This window comes from Cydia fagiglandana, chromosome 10, assembly GCF_963556715.1.
Source record: "Cydia fagiglandana chromosome 10, ilCydFagi1.1, whole genome shotgun sequence".
NCBI lineage: Eukaryota > Metazoa > Arthropoda > Insecta > Lepidoptera > Tortricidae > Cydia > Cydia fagiglandana.
In genome coordinates, this window is record NC_085941.1 from 20,804,918 (window position 1) to 20,814,357 (window position 9,440).

Genomic DNA, 9,440 nt, shown 5'->3' on the forward strand with positions numbered 1-9,440 from the left:
AACAGTAACATAATTACTTATTTTTTTATTACTTAACTTTGAATATCATTGGTACAACTTACCGTTTAAACAGAGAAGATAATCCGGTCCAGGTCACAGGAAACACAAAGGTCCGGGAATCCAAAGCACAAGTCGGTGTTGAAAAAGAATCCAAAATCCAAATCACAAAGCAAAGCCGAAACCGTTGTTGAATAGCCGAGTAGAAACGTAAAACCAAAGTAAATAATACACCCGAATGCATGTACAGTACAGCAACGAATGATCTATGCACTTTCGAAAACTATTAAATGAATAGTATTAATATTACTCTCAACACCCCACTTAATCTCTAAGATAAACCCACGCCCACGTACATACCTAAAGTACACGTGGTGACGAATTTTCTTTGTATTGCCCGTCTTTTTTACCTGCTATGCGTAAGACAATGGCGGTAGCAGAGGTAGCGGAAGGGCAAAAATTTGAGACCACGGGCATAATGTCGTCCTTGAAACGTCGAAGGAAAACAATTTCTAAAGTACTCGTAGTTTTAATTTACTAGTACTCACGACAAGTTCCGTTAAACTAAGTTATGATAATGAATATAATGATACTTCGCTAGTTGAATAAATCTCAGGTAAATTGAATTTAATATTTCTCCATGGTGAATTACATTAAATACATAATAAATAAGCGTATTAAAATGTTCAAATATGAGTTTAGATTACCTTGTTACATTGTTAACAAATCCCGGGAAATCCCGGGAAATTTATTACGAAAATAAAGTCGAGTCCGTCTCCATACCGTTCACGCCGCCAAAGTTTAGGTAAATATCGATCCGAATATCCGATCCCTGGCAATAACATATGCATGTATAACATATTATACATGCAACTGCAAAAATATCCAAAAAATATTCAGGCCGCAAAAATATCTGATGCTATCTTATTTGTAGAGCCATAAGAGCGTGTCACATATTTTTGCGGCATTCGAAGAGTAACATGTTATTGCAGGTGACTGTACCTATGCAAGTAATTTTAAACACCACACTCGCCTTTGGCTATTGGCTATTTTCATAAATTTTGAATTTCATTTAATATAATTACAATAAAATTCATATTACAAAGCCAAATATTAATAAGTACTCAATTCTATGAGTAGACCTCGAGGGCTCTTTCACATGTCAATAAAATTCGTGTGGTGCCATTATGATTTATAGCTTGTTAAAACCGTAATTTTGACGGATATTTTAGAGTGACGTATGGGACGCAAATATGCGTTTACGATCGATCGTGGCACCTCAATGTTGACCCAAACAATTACATGTAAGTACCTAATGTTTAAAATACTTTAAATACTTCTGGTGTTCGGGCATGTCTGACCTCCGAAACACATAAATATGCATGTACGTTGCTATCATAATATGCATAATAAATATTTTAACATATCACGATTGGATGTGATTCAACAAATATAACGACTTTCGTTATCACTCATATCAAAATATTTCCAATTTTACGCCATTCAAAACTTATGTTAAATAAGTTATTTTACAGAATTTGTGGTAGGTATAAGTAGGTATGTAACATGATCACGTCCATGAAGTATAAGGGAGTTTACCATATCGCATTATGTAAATTAATTGCATAATATGTATGTATATATATTTATTTATAAAACAGGCTTTTAATTATGAATCGCCATAACAACTGAGAACTAATCTATCTCAGACAGAAGATTCACCACGAAGCAATGCGGATGTACATAATGCACACATGATTTACATGCCCGGGCCCCGGGGCGATGGTAATGACACCTATTATTACCTATTACATATGTTTTACATACCGACATCTGATTAGATGATATTTATTGCACAGAATTGATGCGCTGTTTACATTGTAGGCAAGATTAATCAATGTTATGTAATGATAAACTATTTATGGGATTAGGTGCATTGATTATGTGATAAATAAGTAATTCCGCTAGTATATTAAAATTAATACCAGACAAGCCCTAACATACATTTTTGTAGATTGCAGTTTAGTAGACTTTTTGTTATTAACATTGTTTCACACTAAAGCAAAGTTGTTATTAAACCCCTCGTGCCAATATTGATGCCCGCTAATATTGATATGTAGCAAGCAAAATATTTCAAAATTGAACTGCGAGCGTAGCGAGAAGATTCCATAATCTGAGAGGGTATCAAAGCACGAGGGCTGAAACATTATTTTCTACCGAGATAAACAAGAAAGAAAGAAGAATAAAGTATATCATTACACCAACGAGATACTAATCGTAAAAATATTACATACAAGATAATATAGCGAAAGGCCAACAGGCGCCTACTATAAAATAATAGCAACAAGTATCGCGTCATGAGAGTTGCGTAACAGTTATATATTATCATCAAACAACAATCAATTATAATGATGACATTTATAAAGGTTTATTGACCATTTTATGGCTCGCTTTCTGCTCGCTTTACCTTGTTTTTAATAAATATTTGATTTAGGCTGCATATCCTCGCGTGATCTTCCTGTGTTTAATCTTACAAATATTACAATCTATTTTTAGATATAAATTAAGACAAAAGATTGGCATAAATAATTACATCATGCGATGTAAAAAGAAGTATTATTTTTTGATTAATAAATAATTATAAATTAAATTCAAGATTAAGAAATATATGTAGGTACTGGATAAAGGTTAACTAACTTATAAAAGTTATAAATAAATACTACAATAAATCATCAATAAATATTAATTTCTAGATTAGTAAATATACAATATGGAAAAATAAGGGATTATAAAGGTTACTATTACTGGTATTCAATTGTTAATATAATTATGTACATTTTTATATACTTAGTGCGTTTAATAAACATTTACGTAATTTATTATCTAAATTAACATTAAATACAACTACTTCAAAATTATATTAAAATTAAATATTGTTAATACTAAATTAATTAAAACAATATGTTTATAGGTATGTGTACAATTTTTTTTCATAATTATCATAATTTACAACTTAATCCATAAAACCAAATAAAATTATGTAATTCGTCTATGTCAAAAAAATGCACGCACGGACGGTGTTTCAGTCTAGTCTAGTTTTATCAAGAATCAATCTCCAATTTTAATAGAATAATTTCGACGACTTGTGCACCGGGGGTGTAGCTCAGATGGTAGAGCGCTCGCTTAGCATGCGAGAGGTACGGGGATCGATACCCCGCACCTCCAACCATGAAATCCACTTTTTGTTACTTTTTTTCCCCTTTTTATTCAAAACCCATAAACTTTTAATTGAATGGTAATCATTAAATAGATATTATCTATGTAATGTTAAATTAAGTATTAATTTATATTTCAATTTGTCCTTTTTTCTATTTTAAACGCATTTATAACATTTATAATTCAATAGAATAGACCCATAAGTCGTTTTAAAGATTATCTTTCAACTATTTTTTTATTACTTGCAATTACCATATTATCAAATACGAATAAAGTATGTTTAATTGACCAGAAAGCTTTTTAAATAGCATCGCCTTGAGGCAGATTGTTATATTCGTATTATAAATTAGGTTAATCATGAATTAATCGTTTGCTGCACCGATTTCGATGCAGTTAGTGAATAGAGTGATCTAATATCGGCCTTGCATGATTCTAATCTAGAATTTAATGTTACACGGAAGGTTATGGCTGTTGATTAGTCGTTACAATCATGTATTATACAGGGTGGATAAAATAAGGGGTTATGAATGGAAAATAGTGAAATAATTAGTTGTTCAATTTATTTTTAAACGTTATTTAAAATTCATCATATTATGTAAAATAATGTATTATTTTAACGGATTTTGTAAGCGTATTGGGTAGGTTATCAATAATTGGACACTCGTTGTATGATAATGGTTGCGTCGAAAGAAGCATGAAAATATTAAATAACCGACAAAATGTAACTAAACTTTTCTCTTACATCGCTTTCTAGAGATATTTAAAAAAAATCAACTAATTTTTAATTCATTAATTTATGATTTATGTTATGTTACATTATAATTAGTCTATTTAATCAAATAACAGATAAAAGTAACGGTACCTAAATACCTTACTGGGATCAAAGGACATTGAGATATACAGGGTGACTAACCTAATTTTAATAATAGAATATAAATAAACTGTTTAGTCGTGTCAGCGTCAGTAAATCCTTATCGATTGTTAATAGGTATAATTAATACCATGATAAAATGCATTCAAGCTTCAAGTTAAATAGCGTAGGAGTGTCGCTCGTGCGCGCACTAAATACTTGCAAATGTCGGCGGCGCTCGGCAGCCATCTTTGAATACGTTAACGTGTTCCATTTTCAAACTCATTCATTAGGCGAATGTATGATTATTGTCATAGCTTAGAGTAATGACGAGTTATTAATTGGTGTTAGTTGAGCCCGTTTTAAAGTAAAGAAAAAAAACATTAAAAAATAAAATGAAGACGTATGAGTGTTTAATACTCCTTTTACATTCTTGTTCTTCGTTTTAGCGTTTTCCAGGTTGCCTCTTAAAGAAACCCGGCGTTCACTTTGCAATCTAGTCCCAAGAACTGACACAAGTAAAATATTTACTATACAAGCTACCACGACCTTACCTTCCAATCCGTAGTAGTCTGTTCGAGATCCTGAAAAAGTTAAAAATTAAAGATACTACTCCTAAAAATACGTGTGATACCTCATTAGATTCGTCATGATGTCTAGAAAAATGTATTCGAAGCGTGTATTAGTACACAAAAAAAATATAAAAAGTTATCAACAAAAAAAGGGGGGGAAAAGTAGTTATTTTTTATTTTCCCAATATCTCAAAAAGTATTACCATTTAAGAAACCAAAATTAATATTATAAAAGAGGAGGATATTTCCAATCAAACATTCTATACTTGCAAAACTGTATCTCCATTATTAATACTTTTTAATCAACGCTGAACACAGCCCTCCGCGCCTCATTTTCGAGAAACGCGCGCGGCGTGAAAAAACGATAACGTAACATTAAATATAATTTTAAAGGTAATAAAAATTCATTGAATTTTTTTTAATAAATATGGTGTATTTAAAACATATCAAAACATGCATGCATGCAGAAATTTATCTTAAAGTTATTTTTTCAACAAGTTAGGCAATTATTAATGAACAACATTTTCTCGAAATTCCTTCTTTATTGAAAACGAAAAAAAATGTATAAATAACTATTGTAATTTTTTTTTACTTTCTAGAACCTTCTTACATACATGCTTAATAAGATCACATTATAAAAGTTTTCTAGACATCATGACGAATCTCGGTATCACACGTATTTTTAGGAGTAGTATCTTTAATGTTTACCGTTTTCAGGATCTCGAACAGACTATATGGAAAACTAGGCCTTAATAGGATCTAACTACATACATAAAATTTTAGATTAAGTCAGGTCCCCACAGAAAACCAGCGCCACGGTCTGCCGCGGCATCATGCTGAGTGGGGATCCTATTTTAGCGTCCTAATCTCTTTTATGTCTGCATACTTTTCTTTTATTTATTTTTTCCATGTACTATGTTGTGACGTTAAAATAAATGTATTTCTTCTTCTTCTTCTTCTTCTAAAATACAGGATTCTAACTAACTACCATGTGTGTGATGATCAAAAGCGTGGGTTCGAATCTCGATTGTGCTGTATTAAGCCGAAAAATACATTCTCGAAAATAATTCTAACATATTGTTATTACTTTAAATTCGACCATGATCCTTTATATCATACACAGACAGGAGTTTCAATTACAAATGACCATTGCTGTTATTTTAAAAACGCATCCGATCTTTATAAGACTTAATAATGCAAAAAATACGCTTTTGGAACAACACTTTAACCTTGCATTCATTTAGTTACAAAAAGGAAAAATATCTGACGAAGACCTCATTTTTTAAATTGACATACAGATCTTAACCTATAAAACGAAGTTCAACAATAGATAAAGACGTGCCTGGCACTCGAGTCGTCACGACCTTTGCCACTTCAACTAAAGCTAGTTGAATGCGATTTAGATTTAATGCGCGTGCGCCATTCGTTAATGTACGAAGGGCTTGTCTACAACTTTAAAGGATTATATTATTTGCAGCCATAATTAAAAATTAAGTAATAGGTACAATAAAAAAAAGGTTTTTTTTTATCTGTAAACAAACAACTAAACTTGCAAAATACAGCCTTTTATGTTCCTCATTAAAATATACCTATAGTTTCGAAGTAAAATGGATGTAATTACATGTCCGTCTGCTTGCATTACATGGATGTAATGCAAGCAGACGGACAAAATACAAATAATTTCATTATGTACGAAAGTGAGTACCTATTAAAAATAAAGTGCGTTACAATGAAACCGACAGACCGGGAATACCTTTTTGCCATTTTGGCTGATAATTATAAATCTTTGAAATTTATGCATTTCATTAGTAAATTTAAATATTTTAAATCATGCAAATACAGGGATTTATAAATTTATTATAAGAACTCGTAAGAGAAACGCCCATTATTGCATTCCAACTCATAGTTCAATGGTATGTGTGCGGGTCGGGCCGGGTTCATGTTGATAGTATCTGCGGCTCCCGAAAGTGGTCAGGGGCAAGGCCGAAGGCTTGTGAAACTGGTGCAGATGTTATAGAAGGAATAATTTTTAGTGATTCCCAATGAAAGCGACTAGCTACGTATAAAAGAATTTTTCACTTGTAATTTTAATGCACTGTATTTTTTTTACTGTTTAAAATTACTAAATACCGTTGGGTAGATAGAGTGGAGGCAGATCTCCGTGAGCTCGGCGTCGTCGGCGAAAGCTGGCGGGATACCGCTCTGGACCGATCAAAGTGGCGTGCTCTTGTGTTGGAGGCCAAGACTCATTTTGGGTCACCGCGCCAACCAAGTAAGTAAGTAGTAAGTAAGTAGTTTAAAATTACTAAATGTTTTGCGACTTGCGATAGGTACACCTTGACTCTGGTGCAGTTGGGTAAAAATTACAGGCAAATAAATAAATAAATAAAAGCAGGCAAATTTAAAATTAAATGCAGGCAGGCAAATTAAGGCCGGTAAATTTAATTTAATTTTTAGTCTGATGATATTCCATGTCTTGGCTTCTAGAATAGAATAAATTAAATAAGTACTTATTTTTACACCAAAACTCGCCCTATTTCCTATAAGTCCTATAACATTCTCGGAGAAATCTAAACTGTAGCCATTGTAAGCGGCTCTTCTGCTGAAAGCTAGGCATTTTTTCGTTTGATTCCAAATAAATTAAATATAATAGCAACAATAGATCATGGCCTTTGAACATAAAGAATCTTAACTACCTATTAAACTCATTTCAAACGATTTAAATCAATGTCATTGCAACATAACCTTAAATTTCGTATCTCGTCAAAATCACCCGCCCACTGATTTGAAAAGGTGTAAAATACTTCAATTAAAGTTCCAAGTAATTTGCCTTAAGTCAATAGTTCATGGTTCAAAAGCCTTAGTTTAAAGAACAAATAAACTAAAAAGACAAATTTATTTTTGCGGGTGGCCAAATCCTAAACTAGTGCAGTCACGTGATTATTCTGAGCTAAGAATAGACAGTAGCGAAACTAATGACGGCAACGGTAACTTTGTCCAATTGCACTGACATAGTCAAATGACATTTAGGAACAATTGACTGCTCGGTTTATTAACTATTGCAACGGTGTATTATGATTGCGGGAACAAAGGAATTTCGACCTTAAGTTAATTGTGTAAGGTTGTAATGAAAATAATTTATAGAATTAAGATAATAAGGTGCTGAAATTGTTTTCCGCTGAATTGCTATAGTGATTGGTGTCAGGCTAAATATTCGAGTAAGTCACATGTGATTTGCTCATTTGTATGAAAGTCAGGGTATCTATTAGTTAAGAAATCAACTGAGCTGGAAAAGCTGATGTTGGACGTATAAAATGTCACTTTTTTTTTTTTTTTTTTTACGTGGAGTAATGCATTTAGGCATTCCGCCTAGCCGGGGAACTAGGACGGATATGTCGGACTCGTGGCCAAGGGGCCAAATACCGACTAAACCCTCCACGGTATGCCCGTCTCGCAGCAATAGTGACGGTGAACACGGAATCGCAGAGCATTCTACCGCGAACACCGCCTGCTGCCGACAGCCGAGGCTGTCCCCTCCTTGGACCCGAAGGCCCTGGAGCCGAAGCTCCCCCTCTCGAAGGTAGTATGCAGGGCGACACCACACACTGATCCCTCATGACAACCTCCACGCCGGGAGGAGATGGAAAAACCCCGGGTTCCACCTCCTCAGGTTGTCTTAGCGATTTTTTATAGAGGTGGTCATCCTCGTGGCCACCATGCCAGCGCCGGCCAGCAGTGGCAACCCCCCCGGCCGTCATCATAGGCCCTCTGCCTAGACGGTTACGGGGACCGCAGTTTTATACAGGTCAGCGGCATTCCTGTGCCCTCACGCGCCCAAAGGCGCCCGGCCCGAAGGCCCCATCCGCGACCGTAGCCGCCCGGCCCGAAGGCCCCCTCCAGCACACACTCGGGTGAACTCTCCCTAATTGAGAGGACACCCTGTGCGGAACCCCCTCAACCCCCCCACGACAGGACATTGGCAGCACCGGTAAGGAATCACTTGAAAATCAAGAGATTATTTACCGTTGCCCCCGGGGTGCACCGTCCAAGAACCCTTCCCTTACCCCCGGATCAATTAGATCAAGAGGAATGAGAAGGGACCTGGCGCTCTGGGAGGTTTCCTGTCCGTAGCACCCCATAAAATGTCACCCTGTATGATCATTACGAATTACGATGTTACGAATTATGTTCTGGCTATGTTCACAATTATGGCGCTGTTTGTGTTTTCTACTTTCGACAGTATTAAACATTATACTCAAACACATGTCAAACAGTAGAAAAATTTAGCCCGGGAATTTTTTTGCCAACACGTTGGTACGCTGTCAGAGCTTAGGTATTTTAGGTTTTTATTGATTCTAAAAACATTAATTTCACAGATGTGTCGACGATTGGATATGAATCTGTTGTTTGCGCGCTGATTTACATGTGTAATCGCACGATTGAATGATAATTTCAATATTCTGAAGATAATAATTGAAAAATTACACACCGGATGTAGGTTTTAGATTAGGAACGGGAAAATTTGGATTTTCCTCTTTGCTGACGTTAAACAGCTTCACACGTTGACAAAATTTGTAGATAAAAACCGGCCAAGTGCGAGTCGGACTCGCGCACGAAGGGTTCCGTACCATTACGAAAAAAACGGAAAAAACACGTATGTTGTATGGGAGCCCCACTAAAATTTTTTTTTTTCCATTTTTAGGGTTCCGTAGCCAAATGGCAACAAACGGTACCCTTATAGATTCGTCATGTCTGTCTGTCTGTCTGTCTGTCTGTCCGTCCGTATGTCACAGCCAATTTTTTTC

At 34.8% G+C, this 9,440-nt stretch overlaps 1 non-coding gene across 1 annotated transcript; it reads left to right on the forward strand.

The window, feature by feature from the left end:
• The first annotated feature begins 3,149 nt into the window (after window positions 1–3,149).
• Window positions 3,150–3,222, forward strand: Trnaa-agc (transfer RNA alanine (anticodon AGC)). The gene has a single exon. It is a non-coding gene; the product is annotated as a tRNA-Ala (tRNA).
• The last annotated feature ends 6,218 nt before the right edge of the window (window positions 3,223–9,440 follow it).